The sequence below is a fragment of the Melitaea cinxia genome, chromosome 7 (assembly GCF_905220565.1).
Source record: "Melitaea cinxia chromosome 7, ilMelCinx1.1, whole genome shotgun sequence".
Classification (NCBI taxonomy): Eukaryota; Metazoa; Arthropoda; class Insecta; order Lepidoptera; family Nymphalidae; genus Melitaea; species Melitaea cinxia.
The window spans coordinates 404,971-422,436 of record NC_059400.1 but is presented as its reverse complement, the minus strand read 5'-3'; the positions used below and the strand labels follow the sequence as shown (position 1 = coordinate 422,436).

The window sequence follows — 17,466 nt, the reverse complement described above, 5'->3', positions numbered from 1 at the left end:
CGAATTTATTAACATATATATCTGTGCGATATATATGATCACACGTATAGTATACATCTCTCAATAGCACAATATACATACACCATAGTACACCACACACCATATACACCATATAATCTCTATTTATTGTGTTTATTGTTGTATAAACTAAAAATCTCACCACGGTTCGCTTAAACTGAATATAAAAATCATATCAAAAATTTCAATCTAGCGGGTACATCGTTCCATAGCTGGATTGGCTAGAGCGCCGACACGGTCAGTCGGAGACGCGGGTTCGATCCCCGCTGGATCGGTCAATTTTTGATATGATATTAAAAAATGTTTAGAATCCCTAATGTGTGGGTAACACAAAAATAAAATCGTACATATTAAAAATAGGATGGTGTCGTCTCCTGAAAAAGATTTTTATTGTAATATGAAACTTTGAATAGTTACGGGTTTTTGTAAAGAACTCACTATAGACGGCGCCACGGTTCGCTTAAACCGAATATAAAAATTATCATATAAAAAATTTCGATTTAGCGGGTACATCGTTCCATAGCTTAATTGGCTAGAGCGCCGACACGGTCAGTCGGAGACGCGGGTTCGAATCCCGCTGGAGCGGTCAATTTTTGATATGATATTCAAAATTTTTTTAAAATCTCAATTCAAATACAGACAGTAGTAAGAGTAAAAACTATTCTGGAAGCAGATAATGAAGGTGTAGTCAGAATATACAAAGTCGAAAGCGCTTTCACCGCAAATTCTTCAAAGGCGCGCCACAACGTATTACCTCCTAGGGCTGCCAGAGATGAAATTCTTGCGGGCATTGTAAGGATTTTGAAATATAATAACCCGCTACAAAATTCATCAAAGCATTTTTGTGAAATGTCAAGCTTAGGATTTCTTGGATGTGTTGGTAACCATTTTAAATATGTTTGTGTATTTCGTCTGTCTTGCAATGTATGATTAAAAAAAGTTTAATTATAATAATTGTAATATCTTGAGGTAAATCTAATTTGTAATATTTGTAGCTAGTTCCATTGCTTATGGTTTTTTTTTTTTTTTTTTTAATTATGTTATAGGTATATCCACAGACTTATTATGCCCGTGCTTTTGTTATTCCATATATTATTATTATTATTTTTTTTAACATGCATCGGTACTTCACCGCAACTTAAGGATCCAGAAGCCTTAATAGCTAGTTTTAAAATTTCTAAAAAGTCGACGCGAGTCCACTGATCAATACTATTCTACATATTGCTTTATTATATTTTTATATAATAATTATTTTTATTATATTTACACTTATTTGCTAACTACAATATATGTACACTTATTTTCTAACTACAATATTGCTTATGGTTAAAGAACTTAATTTCATATTACAATCACAACTCATCGAGAAAAATTACAAACAATTACAATAACAACGAGGGTAAAATGCAACACAATCTACCTTTTCTTTCATTCTGTATCCAATTCAATCACATCGAATATAAATATGTCTTTAAAAAACTACAAAAATCATATAAACTTTACCCTTAAGTTGCAGAGCTCGGAGACTATGTTTACTAATCCCCCTAATCCTATTATTACTATAACCATACACTAATCTCAAAATCCGAGAACTACCTCTTCTATATACTATTTGTTGAACACAATGTTCTATATTTGAATTTCGCGCTTATTGTTCAGTCTGTGCCTTCTAATATATAGTTGTCTCTCTCTGTATAATTTGCGACTCAAGCGACCGGCGTTTTGTTGTTAATTTTTCTTTTATTTAAATATATAGTGATTAAAACCTGAGCTACATCTTTTATTCCAACACTATTAGATATTAAATTATTAAAAACTCAATTTTAATTCGTCTATCTTACATCTCCAACTTTGGCGTTATTAAATTTATTTTGGTTTAACTTTGTCGTTAATAAATTTATTTTGGTTTTATTGTTCGACACTGTCGACGTGTATTATATTAATTTGTCGGTTATCAAACTAGCCCCATAAGAAAGTTCAACCAATTTGCGAATTATGATAAGATCAGCGTATGTCTACGTTGTAATTTGACGTGACTGAAGTAGAAATAAAATTCGTATGAAAATTGGAGAACCTTTTTTTACCCAGAGGAAATCCCTAACGGTTGCCTCCAGCCCGGGGGAGCTGGAGGGTATGTCCTATTCGCACGGACTAAAACCTCTGGGGTGTTCCTTCGACACGCCTGGGCGGAATTACGGGGACGCGGTTGCACTTCCGCGATAAAATTGGAGAACCTGACAAACTACAAAATGCACAACGCGTAGGAAAGCTTAAGTTATCGTCGTTGAAATCCTATATTTTCCGATTTTTGACATCACTACGCAAAGACAAATAAAATAATTGTGTTTGCAGGCAAACGAAAAAAACCGACTTTAAATATATCGACAAGTAATACAACGTAGGTAGATGAGAAAATAGTCAAGTAAATACGCATTATCAAAGATTACTCCAAAAGTTGTAATCAAATCTCGATGAAATTTAAATGTGACCTCATGATACATCGGCTACATATACGGATACATCGGCTTTCGATTAAATTAAAAATCATTAAAATCGGTACACCCAGTAAATAGTTATGCACATTTTCAAGAGTTTCCCCCGATTTATCTGGGATCCCATCATCAGATCCTGGTTTCGTTATCGTGGTACCACATCGAGGATATCTCCTTTCCAACAAAAAAGAATTATCAAAATCGGTTCATAAACGACGAAGTTATAAACGAACATACATAAAAAATATACACGGTCGAATTGAGTAACCTCCTCCGTTTGAAGTCAGTTCAAAATAAACTTCTATTCAAGTAGCCATCAAGAACGCTTTTTGAATTATTTAAACCGTCCTTTTACAAATTATAATAGTTTTGGTCTGTAAATAATAGGTATTTTATGTGTATGACTATAATATTCTTGGAGTGAAAATTATTTGACAAAATCGTATATATTAATACGCTAAGGTTATGTTTGCCTACCTTTTTAGAAAAAAACCTCACAATATTCTACATAAATTATATATAATTTTTTAGATAACGTTGCTCGTTCTACCGGCATCGACAACTTAAAAAATTATTGTTGTTTTTGTTTTTGTAAAATTAATTAATTATTAAAATTATATATGTGACGATTTTAATTTTGAAACTGTTATATACTCGTATAAGACCGTTTTTATTTTGACGGTCGGTAAATTAATATAAATGTAAAAATACTTGGTTAAAAAAAAGTTTTAGTCTGTTGCTAAATACTTACCATAAATATTATATTATTTTTCATTTCCCATTTCGGCGAGGGATAAAGAATAATAAAAACATTATAAATAATGGTCTTTAGACTCTCTGAGCCAACTTAAGCCTTGTATAAATGGAAAAATCTTCAAATATTTTTATCTTTCAGTGCACGATTCGTGTGTAAGCTACTAACGAGTATTGGGGCTTCTGATGATACATTTTATTCACCGACTTCCAAAAAAGGACGTTGTCAATTCAACTGTGTGTGTGTATATTATTATAATTATATATGTTATGTATCGCTTCAGCCTGTAATATCCGACTGTTGGGTATAGGCCTCTTTCCTCATGTAGGAGAAGGATCAGAGCTTAATCCACTACGCTGCTCCAATGCGGGTTACCGGATATATTATGTATGTTACCTCAGAAATTTTGCTAGGTGGACCGATTTCGATGTTTTTTTTTAAAAATCTAACGGAGGTGTGTGCCATGTGGTCCCATTTAAATATAATTGTGATCTGACAAGTACTTTTCGAGTAATATCTAATAATGACTATTTACGTGACTATTTTTACCGCATAACCTTTTACTCGGTGTACAAATTTTCATAATTCTTACTTTAATCGAAAGCTGATACTTGTTTTGTGCTCCCATTCAAATTTGATCGAAATCTGATGATTGTTTTTTGAGTAATCTTTGATAGCGCGTATTTACTCGACTATTTTTTCGTCTACCTACGTTGTATTACTTGACGATGTAATTCAAGTCTGTTTTTTCTTCAACACAATTATGATTATGTTTGTCAATAGCGCTCAGTTGCATAAGTGTGTATTTATAGTAAAATATACGGGTAGAAATGTATAGTATATATACTTATTCAGCTCAGAATCTGGAGCAGCTCGACTGGGGAAGTACCTCAAACTTACAGAATATCACAGCCAAGTAACAAGTTAAGGGTACGGTAACGCGTTTGCGATATTTCTGATTTTGCATGCTTTTACGGTAACCGAGTACCATAAGATGGACCGAATGCTTGTTTGCTACACTTGAAGATTTAAAAAAAGTATTATTTAAAGATAGTAATATTGTTAACCGTTTGGATAGATTTGACCTATACACGAATCATTAACAAGATGATATGGCGTTTTGTCTACGCATTGACGAACTAGTATCGACACAGGATATTGCGTTGCCTGTCGTTGGTTCGATACACGCTCATGGCAAACATTAGTTACAAACAAACAAACATTATTGCCATAATTGATTTTTAAGTTTTTAGTTTGTAAGTTTAATTAAGTTTTGCCTTTAAAATTGTTTAATTATATTAAACATGTTAGATAAAACTTTATGATTAAATGTGTGTGTAGTAAAAAAAAACAGTAAAAAAAAAATTGAATATTGTACAATATATATATACAAGCATTAATTCCGGCGATACACTTTCACACAGGTTGGCGGATTATGAAATTGTACGCCATTAAGAGCCATTTCACAAAAATCGGTAACAATCCGGGAAATTGTAATATTTTGACGTCGTTAATCTCAGTGTTGGATGCAATAATATAATTTATATTTTTTAAATATAATAGAGCAACCTTTGTTGTAGTCGATAGTCAGATCAGAATGTTGATTTATATTATGTGTATAAAATTATTAACCTTTTCATCAGCCTCCTCCCTGGGTAAACGGTCGCAATGTATACTTTGAAGTCTTACTTTTCAATAACCTATACGTTGAAACCGTTTAAAAAATATCGTAATATGTGGAATATAATTTTGTTGAATACTAGAACAGATTTTTATTCCATTTGTATCTCTATTAATCGATAAAAAAAATTAAAGTTACGAATATTTTCCAAATAAGTACAATTTTAAAAGCGATATTTTCCTTAGAAAACTAAGAAAATTTAAAGAAATATAATAATAATGTAATAATAAATACTCTTTATTGTACACCACAAAGAAACATTACAACAAAAGTGATACATGAAAGAAAGATGTACAAAGGCGGTCTTATCGCTAAGAGCGATTTCTTCCAGACAAACTTTGGGCATAGGACATAGCGAAGAAAAAGAGAAGCTGTAGGGAAGTGTACAAACAGTTGATAAAGAATTGGCATATAGTTAACAAGCAGTATGATATTAACAGAAGTAAATATACATATACACATACATATACACACAATATACATACACATAGATATATACAAATAAATATATACATACTATATATTTATTTGTATATATCTATGTGTATGTATATTACATACATACTATATATATATTTATGGAGCTGATAATGATATTTATGAGGTATTTAGTGACAAAAAATGCGCCTTTAGATATTTTTTAAAACATGCAAGAGATTTAGCTTTTCTTATAGAGAGAGGAAGAGAGTTCCAAAGTTGTACAGCTTTAACAGAAAAGGAGTTTGAATAAAAAGAAGTAGTATGAGAAGGAGTTTTGAGTGTTAAGGTTGAAGATGACCTGAGGGAACGTTCATGAGTGTCACAGAGAAAATCAAAGCGATTTTTTAGATAAAGCGGTGTATCTGGATGGAAAAGTACACAATATAGTAAAGAAAGGATGTGAGTATTCCTGCGAAAGCGGATAGGGAGCCACTTGAGTTGATTACGAACTATCTTCATCAAAGTAAACTTATACCATTAAGAAATACAAAAAAAAAGAAAAAAAAAATTAAAAAATGTAATTACTTTTAATACATTTTGTAATAAATAATAAAAAGATTGTATAGGTATCTTAGCACGCATCAAGCCCAGTAAATCAGTCGAGCGCCAGATTCTGCGCAGCCGTCTCTTTCGCTCACACGCGCTAAGTGCCTGTTGTTATAGTGTGATAAACCGCATTTTTCATATTCTTTAACCGCATCTTTCATAAAAATAAAAACATTACGAAAATGACTGTAAATAATATAATGATAAATTCTGTAAACAAATGTATGATTTAATTTTTTTTCTCACATTATCAATACAAATAGGCATTTCAATCTGTTTGTCTTGTTATTTGTTAATTAATATGTTTGTCGGTCTCATTGAGTTTATAAAAAAATTGAAAACGGCAAAATTTGATTGTCTACTTTCATCCAAAACCATACAACTCACATTCACACACACATTTTCTGGGGCATAATAAAATGCTATTTTATTCATATCGTAAATATAAGATTCATTCGTAAACTCAAAAAACTAATTTAGTTAAAAAAAAATTGTTTTATAAAATTGTTTTTTTTATTTTTATTTTAAATTTATTGACTGTTGTTATATAACATACTTGAAATTTTTAACAAATCAATTATGTAAAAAACATTTTATACCATAGTTATTAATTTTTATTATACATTAGAAAATTATCAAGATGATATTTTGGTTGACACACTATACTAACTAGCCCAAAGATCGCGCTCATACGACTCGCGCGATGCGATCAAATTTACCTAAACTTGCAGAGCGAAAAATTGTGAAATGGCCAAGCCAATCAATCAATCAATGAAATTATTATACTAATATATATCAGGCTTGTTCGCCAATATTATTATTATTATATTATTATTAAATATTTTAGTTTGGATGTTTGTGCTTGTTTATAGTGTTTCTAGACTCCCGATACAGGAGTAAAACCTAGTGAGGGCTGTTCAGTATGAGGCGTTATTTAATTACTTCTTTGATCTAAGTAATATTAAAGCAATGTCTTTAAATCTTTGAGTGTTAGTTAATGCAGCAGGAAGGAACAACAGAAAGAAATCTATCCGAGAATTCAGCGAAGGTCAGATCACGGTATAACGTGCCATTTTATTTGTGACCTACATGAAACTGGAACACTAACATTTTAGAATGTACCGGATTTCACCTTGAAACAAAAATTTACAGTACAAAATACTTTAGATGTTGGTAGCCAATATTGCTTTATTCCTTCCTGTTACAGATTTCTAAAGGAATGTACACATACTACGTGAACCGTTTTTACAATTTTTTAGCCCCCCCTGGTGACAACCCGTGAGTATTTGCTAAAACCCTTCCTTTTCACTCGAGTTTTCACGTTATAATTCAAATGTATGGCTTAAATTTTTTTTTACCATACTGTCAGTGTTACCATTTGTAAGTTTAAAAAGTGCAATAGTTGAATATAGCTCGAAAAAGCGTGAGATTTTTCTAGCGATTATTGACTACGTGACGAAAATCCAAGACCGACTCCCTTCCCTGTGACCAAGCGTTGTATTTTAAAGACCCCTCTTGAACGGGCCACGTAGTATGGGTACGTTCCCTAAGTTAACGTTGAAGAAACTAGAGCAATTGCTACTTCAAGATATCAATGAAAGTATTATTTTGGAATTGGGGCAAATCCATCTAGAATCAACCTTTATTTTTAACCGACTTCCAAAAAAGGAGGAGGTTCTCAATTCAACTGTATTTTTTTTAATGTATGTTACATCAAAACTTTTGACGGTGTGGACCGATTTCAACAATTTTTTTAATCGAAAGGTGGTGTGTGTCAATTGGTCCCATTTAAATTAATTTGAGATCTAACAACTACTTTTCGAGCTATATCTAATAATGCGTTTTTACTTGACGCTTTTTTCGTCGACCTACGTTGTATTATACCGCATATCTTTCTACTGGATGAACCGATTTTGATAATTCTTTTTTTGTTGGAAAGGAGATATCCCTAGTTTAGTACCATGATAAGGAAACCAGGATCTGATGATGGGATCCCAGAGAAATCGAGGGAAACTCTTGAAAATCCGCAATAACTTTTTACTGGGTGTACCGATTTTAATAATTTTTAATTTAATCGAAAGCTGATGTTTGTCATGTGGTTATATATAAATTTTATCGAGATCTGATAACTAATTTTTGAGTAATCTTTGGTAACGCGTAGTTACGTGACTATTTTTTCGTCGATCTACGTTTTATTACTCGTCGATGTAATTGAAGTCGGTTTTTTTTTTCGTTTGCGAGCAAACACAATTATTTCCATAGACATTCTGTTTATTCGTTTTTTGTCCATAGATATTCTAATACTTTAATCTATTTAAAAAAGGTGAGGTTTTCTATTCGATTATATTTTCTATGTGTGTTACCTCATCACTTTTTACGGCGTGTACCGAGTTTGATGATTCTATTTGTATTCGATAGCTGGTGCTTGTTATATGACTTTTTTTAAAGTTTTAGCGATTTTGACGAGTAGTTTTTGAGTGTTTCCTACGCATATAATCAAATTCGACTACTTTGAGGATTTTCTCATTTTATTACTTGATTTACGTCTGATTATTTGTTTGACTACAAACGAATTCATGTTTTAAGTCTTGTCATCTGAAGTCATTCAAAGATTCGACAAGAATTATTTTAAGAGATATTTTATATATTGTCAATAAAGATTTAATATTCTAATAAAAAAACACACAACAGAAAAAAAAACACTTTACTGTTTAATAAATCACGAATCAATAAAATGAAGCTGTCAGCATGTAAAGAACGGCTAAAAGGCAATAATGCAAAACTGATTTTTCAGTTAATAAACCGCCCGCCGCTGAAAGCAGATTACCTTCAACAGAAGTTTCCTGGATTGTTTTGTTAATTCTTCTATTGTCCGGGATCTCTGGAGGTGTGCGTGAGTTGTACAGATTACGTTACATCGTTTAGTGATTTGTTGTTTACCAGCTTAAATTGATACGTTTAAAATTACTACCTTTTATATTTGTTATATAAATGTAACGTAATGTCTGTACTTGTGCGTCTCCTCAACATGCCTCGAAGAGCGCGTTAATCTGTCGTTTTCTATTATTATCATAAATACCTGATACCGTCAACTCGCAGTGGAGCAGCGTGGTGGATTAAGTTCCAATCCTTCTCCTAGATGAAGAAAGAGACCTATGCCAGTGGTATGAGCAGTGGGTTGTTTCAGGCTGAATCGTGATCGTCATATATAGTGAACTAGTTTACGTATGTTTTTAAATTTATTTTTCAATAATTCGATAGAATCTATAATGACATGATAAATGTTCAAAATTTAATTTGAATTGACGTAAATAAAGTAGGTACCTACAACATTGCTTATATGTGTTTAGTTACAAAATGTTATTATTCCGTTGTGCTATATGTATTTAGGGACATGTGAGTAAATAATAGAGGTGGTGATGGCGAGCTCACCGTCCGCACTTACTGCATTCCGGACGAGCTAGACAAATAGCTCGCTTCACCTATGTCTACCACGAAACACTACACCGAGCCTATACGCTCCTCACTTTTTAATACATTGCTGGCTTTTACAGACTCAAGTAACGTGTGACATATAATTAATCAGCAATGTATTTATAATTTTAGTTTTAGGTTGTTAGATGGTTATCGATACCGGGGTGGTAGTGACGGCTATCACGCAGAGCCGTCAATGCGGCTACGTGACGCTGCGAACACGCCTCTGGCACGGAGCACCCATACTTTCTCGGTTACTATGCCCTATTTATTACATAGCTAGCGCAACGGACAGCTTAACCTACATTTAGACGCTTTACCAGATTAATGTATTGTTTTAAAACCTTTTGTAACTACGAAATATTTCGGTATAATAATGTTCACTGACAAAAGAGTGAAGTTTCGAGAAGGTAAAAGTTTTGTGTTCGGTTTTTAATGGGATTTCCATCGAACAACAGAACAGAATCAAAAGATCGTACAATAAATATAATAGTATATATATATTTATATATTTTATTTGTACTAGCAGCCATCATCGATTTCGGAAATTAAATGTTATTTGCGCATACATCGACGGTTAGGCACTAATAGTAGTAGTAATAAGAATGGGGATTGGGGGAAAAACTGTTTCTTTGGTGTAAATCCATGTAAAAATTCACACGCTTTTAGTAAAAAAGGCACTTGGTTTTTACGGTCCCTATATTTGTAGGCAGTACGTCACAGCGAAACGCACAGGCGACGTTATACACGAGAAGATTTGTATCAATTTTCTACGACGATCATGGATAATGTTATTTTTCTGTTGTCTAAATTAAATTGATTTATAAAAAATAATAATTTTCATACCAATCTCGATTGGGTAGAACTTCGAACTTTTATGAGGCCAAAACCTGACAGGAAAAATAATACAAAAAATTGTCGAGTGTACTTCTATTGTATAAAATAGTAACGGCCACTATGATCATATGGCATTTTCAAAAAATATATCTACTAAAAACTAACAATTTAGTTTTTATTCAACATAACAAAGGTACATAGTTGTACATTCAAATTATGTCATCCGATACTCGGTAACTTTTTCTCAAATAAAACGCGTAGTAAAAAAGTAATTTTCAAGAAAACTGGAAATAGGGAGTTTAAAAAGTTGCGGACTTTTTTCCGGATTCAATGTTGTTTTATAACTTTTGTCACCGCATATCTTTATATCCGGTAGAACACTACCCTTATTACGTCTCAAATCAATATAATATTTTTTTTTTTAAAGGAATGGAATTATATGGACTCTCTCTGAAATACTTGAATAATGTAAGTAAATTTCTATCTCAGATATAGATGCTAGGTTTCAGACTAATTCCGTGCTTGACCGAAACTCGTAGCTGGCCCGCATTCTATATGTACAGAATGGCTTGACGCGAGAATGTGCGAGACCAGTTCAAAGTACTTCCTTAGCAGAAATTCGACATCATTAGTCATGTGCCTTATCAGTAGTCCTGATTAAAGTCTAGTTGCTATAGATGCCATATACCATCAGCAGATCCTATTCAACATTATAAAATGAACCCAGAGTCTCGACTTTAAACACTATTTTGACGTTTATGAAAGAAAGGTACATATGTAAAACATTGCACACGCTACGATATCTTTTACCGACATATTTTTCTTATACTACTTCTATTAAAGATTGCCTGGAAGAGATTGCTATAAGCGATAAGGCCGCCTTTGAATACATTATTTGGCTTTGTATCAAATTGTTTTAAAATGTACGTTCTTTTTTGTGTGTGCAATAAAGCTTAATAAATAAAAATAAAATATCTTTGACACACACGCGTCAATCAAACTTGGAATATATTATAAATTATAGATTATTATTGTTTGTCATTACTGAATGTCAAACATAAGAATTGTGTTTGCAGACAAACGAAGGAAAAACCGCGTTTCTCAAGTATAGAAAGGCTAGTAAGTGGGTAACCTCAATTATCTGCCGCATAAGTTAGGTCATTCTTGCTCCCCTGTCTACCTTCACAAAATTAGAGTAAAGGACTCTTCACTTTGCGAATGTAGTTTTGAGAAAGGCACTCTTAATCACATAATTTTTAACTGTCCAAAACTCCAGTTTTCCCTCTATGACGTTCTTCCCCCTCAGATACCTCGCCCGACTAACCTGAGGTCTCTTTTATCGTTAGTTCACTCTTAGTTTATTGACATTTTATGTACATATATTAATCAAAATAACATTAGATTATAGCACTGTTTGTCTTAATTAACCCTACTAACCAATGTTTATATATGTTTGTTTGTCTTTTGTTTCAGCTACTAACTCGGCACTTAAAACTGTAAAAAACTGGCAACAACTTCGACGTTTTTTCTGATCTTTCTTCTTAGTCTTTATTTTTGCTCTTACGACTTGCACTCCCACAAAGCCTCACACAAAGCAAAGTTTTCTGCCCTAACTTAATAATTCTCATAACACAAGCTAAGCTAATAGTACCAAACTAGGGATATCCCCTTTCCAACGAAACAAGAATTATCAAAATCGGTTCATAAACGACGGAGTTATCCCTGAACATCTTAAATATATATACGGTCGAATTGAGTAACCTTCTCCTTTTTTTGGTCGGTTAATAACTAATATATATATATATATATATATATATATATATATATATATATATATATATATATATATATATATATATATATGTTCAAACTTATTAATTATGGGCGAATTTCGACCACTGTCGTTCTCTCCTTGAAACTAGACGAAATGAAAATGCGAAAAAGAAACAAACACATTAGTGTATAGGAGAGAATGAGATAGAATACATTGTACAGTGTTTCATTATCTCGATGAAAAAAAAGTTCCATAGGGTACTTTTTAGAAGTTTGACTTCCGTTGTGTGTGCATTGCATGCAAAAACTTTTTCATTAATAATAAGCCTGTACATGATCCACTGCTGGGATATGTCCACTACTCTGTTCCACTATGGGTTGCCAAATAAATTCTCTAGGACTTATTGAAACTAAAACAGTCAGCGTTAAGGATCTTACGCTATTACGCCAGAACAGTTGTACCTACGTTTATTATGTGCAGCTTTAGTTTTCATTTAGACCTTTTTCCGAAAATACAAATTAATTTTATGTATATATTCGCACACCCGCAGCGGAGCAGCGTGGTTGATTAAGCTCCGATATTTCTAAACGGGGAAAGAGGTCTATGCCTAGCAGTGGAATGTTACAGGCTGCTAATAAATTTGGCAAAAACATTTCGTAAAGGTAGTCCTCATCTTCGTTTTTATGATCGATTACGAATATTTGAAACGACAGTGAATGCTCATCGTGAATATCTCTTCTTGTCTGAGAATTATTTATCTTTCTTGTTTCAAAAGGATTCATTGTTTTGTCGTCTCTCGTGTCACAACGAATCGGTATCGGATCTAAGTGAACGGGGGACGTCGCGCCTCGGGGGAGTCCGATAGCTTCGAAAATAAATCGAATTTTCTTCCGCACCGATTTTACACACCTTACAATATAGATCTGATATTATAAACTTTTTGATATAAACTTTTGCTACCTTCGTTATTATTATTAAAACTGAATTCCGAAAGTTCATTAAATACTTTATACTTTAAATGAATGAATTGGGCATTAATTAAGTTCTACATTTCAAACAACATTACTATTTCTCATCTAATTAACAATTTTTCGTACAAACGCTCCTGTAAAAGTATCTTGTGGTAAAATACTAAATCCATCATTTCATTTATGTTATATTCAACATGACAGACCCTAGTACATATTTTAATTCCCTATTTTAACCTTTCAAGGCATGTAGTTCGATAAATTCCATCTTTAATGCCATTTACAGTATAAAATCAATATCTGCTCAAAATTTCAAACTTCTGTCGTTAGTGGTTTTGGCTGGGCGTTGATATGTTTATTGGGACTAACATTTTGTATATGTATCAATCAATTCTAGCTCTATCAACTCTTATGAAATAAATAATAAATGCTTTTAATACATGCAGTGCACTCTGATAAAATGTAATACTTGACTTCCTAGCAAAGGTCTATAAAGGAGATTAGATTTATTTCGAAATATATGAGTTTCCTTGCGATGCTACATGCATAGAAATATAAATTTCGCCACAAAGAGTAATTTTGTACGTTCTCACTATAAATGTTGCTGGCCTTATCCGTTTCCAGCGTCTTGCCCAATATAATGCATATCAGCGAGTCGCTCCACGTCTCCTGGAGGTCGCAGTATGCGGACCGCACCCGCATCGCCGGAATATTAACGTACCCACTGCAGTCGCATATAATGTGAATTTATATTTAAATTTTTAAAATTTATTTCGGTGAAAATGTACTATTAATGTTTTCCTTCTTCTTATATTGTTTTATATTTTATGTCTTTTCGGGAGTTTATAATATGTTGATATGAATATTTCTTTAACCCTACTGTGAAGAGGCCTATCTAATCGCTTTACTTGATACATGAGCTATAAAAGGTGTGTGCGGCAATTTACATACGGCAGAAGTGAAACTTCTGAAAAGCCGTAGGACGATAGGACATTGCGATTTGGTTAGAAATAAGGCTATTTCGCCAGAGTCACGTCTCACGTAGTATGGTGAACACACGAAGATTGATCGGTCAATGTTGGTCAATATTATAAAACCGAGTCTGGGACGCGTGTTTATTATTTATTGTTATATATATTATTGTATATATATTATTATTATTATTATATTTGTTATATATATTATTGTGTTATATTTATGACAAATTATGGTCCTTTAAATACACTTAAGTAAATTTTTTCGAATGCAATTACACTATATAATTATAGTATAGCTTTTAACCGACTTCAAAAACGGAGGATGTTACTCAATTCGACCATATATATATTTATGTATGTTCCGGTATTACTTCGTTGTTTATGAACCGATTTTGATAATTCTTTTTTGTTGGAAAGGAGATATCCCAAGTGTAGTACCATGATAAGAAAACCAGGATCTGATGATGGAATCCCAGAGAAATCGAGAGAAACCCTCGAATCCTAATCCTCTTTGTGGTTAGGTATGTATATAGTAACCAAATTTCTTTTACATAAATTAAATATTTAATTCCGCTCCTAGCAGACAATTCCAAATATTATAATCTCTTTATCCATTTCATGTAGTCTGTCATATATACGTAGTGTAGTTTGACGTTCTTTCCAAATAACTGTCGGGTTTGTTGTTAATATTATACGGCAATATTTGACGCGAACGTGTTGTAATTCTGTCACACCTGTTTGTTATGTATCAGACGTCGCGGTTTGATCTTCTTTAAGTTAAGATACTTATCCAAGGGATAAATATTAATTATTATAACTCTTGTATGAATTATCTACTACATACTATCGACCATAATATAATTAAATCAATACTTAGTTTAACGACTTTATAATGTTATACCTAAGGATTCTGGGATGAGTACATTTGAATAAATAAAAAAATCTTTATTCCTTTTTTTTACGGAAAGGTAGTAATGGAAATGAGGATATTTCTGTTTTACTGTTGTAGATATATTAGTAACAAGAAACTTGACCGATTTTTAGGCAAAACGTTTCGTCACGAGTTCTCTTAGTTAAGAAAAGATATTTCTAGTTTCTTTTCTAATTAAAAATAAATACTTGGACATAATTGTTAAATCACTATTTACGAAGCCTGAATAAATAAAGTCTTTACGATTCTCATGTCTTAACTTACTTTTATAAATAAGCTACCTAATGTAGAGAGACATTTCTCCAAAGGGATTAACACAAAATAAACATCATACCTATTTTTTCTAGAGAACCGCAGCCTTATAGCGGAAGTGAGTAGAAAATGTTGACGCTTTTATTGCGGAAAACCAAGGGTCCAATGTCATGGGCGTGTAATATAAGTGCTTTTCCGGGGTGGCAGTGGACATCCCCCACTGCCCCCTAACTACGCCCTTCTGCAAAATCATATACAATAATGTCAAAATTAATATGCGTAACCCACACGAAACACGGGTTACCTCGATTGGTCAAGTCCGACAGGTCATTTGTATTCTGCGCCAAATGCTCGGTGGATTAGACCTCAGGCACTATTTATGTCTATTCAGCACGAGAAATACGAAATTTCATACCCAAGAGCCTACTTAAGATTTTGCTATAGAAATTAGGAAAATAAAAATTTGTGAATGTACCGGTTGAATTAGACTGCTTGTGTTTATATAGGTCACAAGTGTCATGCAGTATAACCTAAGACATTAAACTTAAAAGTCAAAAACCGCAGGTAATTAAAAAAGTATTTCTCACGATTTCGTCTGTAATATCGCACATAGGCATTACACTGCTGGGCATAGGCCTCTTTCTCCATGAGATGGGTTGGAGCTTAATCCACCGAGTTTATTAAGTCATATTTTTATAATATATATAGAATATATAAATAATCTTATCAAACATTTTGATGTAACGGGTACTTCGTTGGCTAGCTAATTAGCTAGAGCTTATTGGCTAGAGCACCGATACGATCAGTCGAAGATACGTTCGATCCCCGCTGGAACAGTCGGTTTTCGATATGATATTAAAAATATTTAGAATAGTGTGGGTAACAAAAAAATAATAAATAATATAAATCAATCTAAATAAATAAAATTGGAGTATCTGTTTGTAATATTTAATGAATCGCTTTTTAATAAATGCATATATTATGGGTGTATACACAGTACATATACCAAAATAACATTTTTTACAATTTTTATCTGTTTGTCTGTTCCGGGTAATCTCTAAAACGGCTAGACCGATTTTGACGGGACTTTCACTGGCAGATAGCTGATGTGATAAGGACTAACTTAGGTTACTAGTATTTTAATTCTTTAAATATTTTTTTTTGTTGAATTCCACATGGATGAAGTCACGAGCACTGCTAGTAATATATATATATATTTGTAATAAATATATATTGATTGTTATTAAATGTTTTGGAAATTGTAATTCTAATTTATTTTATTTCTTCACTAATCAAATTATTTTATAGATGGTCGAGCGTTCCCCTTCGAGAGACCTCTCATTCCCCAGCGACTAGACCCCTGCGTAATTGGCAAACACTATTAAAGATATACAATGAATGTTTTTTTTTTTTTGTTTCGTGACGTAATTAATATTTTTTTTTAAGGTCAGTTTATTTTGTATTCATTATAGTGGTACAAATATTGACTTCATTTAATGAATATCATATGGTAGGACTACAACTGAACAACTAGCTTTTGATTTTACTGTCGTAACTTTTAATTTCGTCGAAGTTTAAAAATACAGAATAGTTATTTTGTTGTTATGGATCTTCTGAATCTTTATGGTTGAGGTTCTTCTCAAGTTCGGTAGCTCCAAATTTAGATATTTTATGCTGTTCCCTATCTATATAAATAAACGCCTCACAATAAATGGTGCACACAAGGATTTACTCTTGTGTCGGGGTTCGGAAACACACACAATACACAACCACAAACGCTTAAACTACGGCAAACATCTGTATGGTCGTTACGAATGTATGCCATGGGCGTGGATGGAACCCAACCGGCAGCGCAACTGTCATAAGCCCACTGGCCAAGCCCACTGTAAAACGAGTGTGAGAGAGAAAGAAAATGTGTGTTTGCGTCTCTCTCTTTCTCCGTTCGCTTCACCCGATCACAGTTTCCGTAACGTTCTCGTCACGCATTCACCAGCTTACTCCCTAAGTCACCCGTGCGTAAATAAATTTTACTTAAAAAAAAAACAAATGTGCGATCTTCAAGTGCATTACGTGCACATAATAGCATATACTACCGAAATGCTTAAAAGTTAATGACGTGGCAGCGATGACGAAGACAATTTTATAAGTATCTACTTGAATATATTATATTAGGATCTCCGTTTAGTACTTGACAGGGTGTAAAGACGCTATTACTAGAGTAGTAGTAGTTCCTTCACAATACTCTTCTTGGTTCATTTGGGCATTAGTTAACTGGCTGATAC

General features: G+C 32.8%; 1 long non-coding RNA gene across 1 annotated transcript; it reads right to left on the bottom strand.

The window, feature by feature from the left end:
• Nucleotides 1-1,097: 1,097 nt before the first annotated feature.
• Nucleotides 1,098-15,739, bottom strand: LOC123655182. Its single transcript, XR_006743322.1, has 3 exons — nt 15,729-15,739; nt 14,539-14,545; nt 1,098-1,195 (listed from the first exon to the last, which is right to left on the bottom strand). It is a non-coding gene; the product is annotated as an uncharacterized LOC123655182 (long non-coding RNA).
• Nucleotides 15,740-17,466: the final 1,727 nt, after the last annotated feature.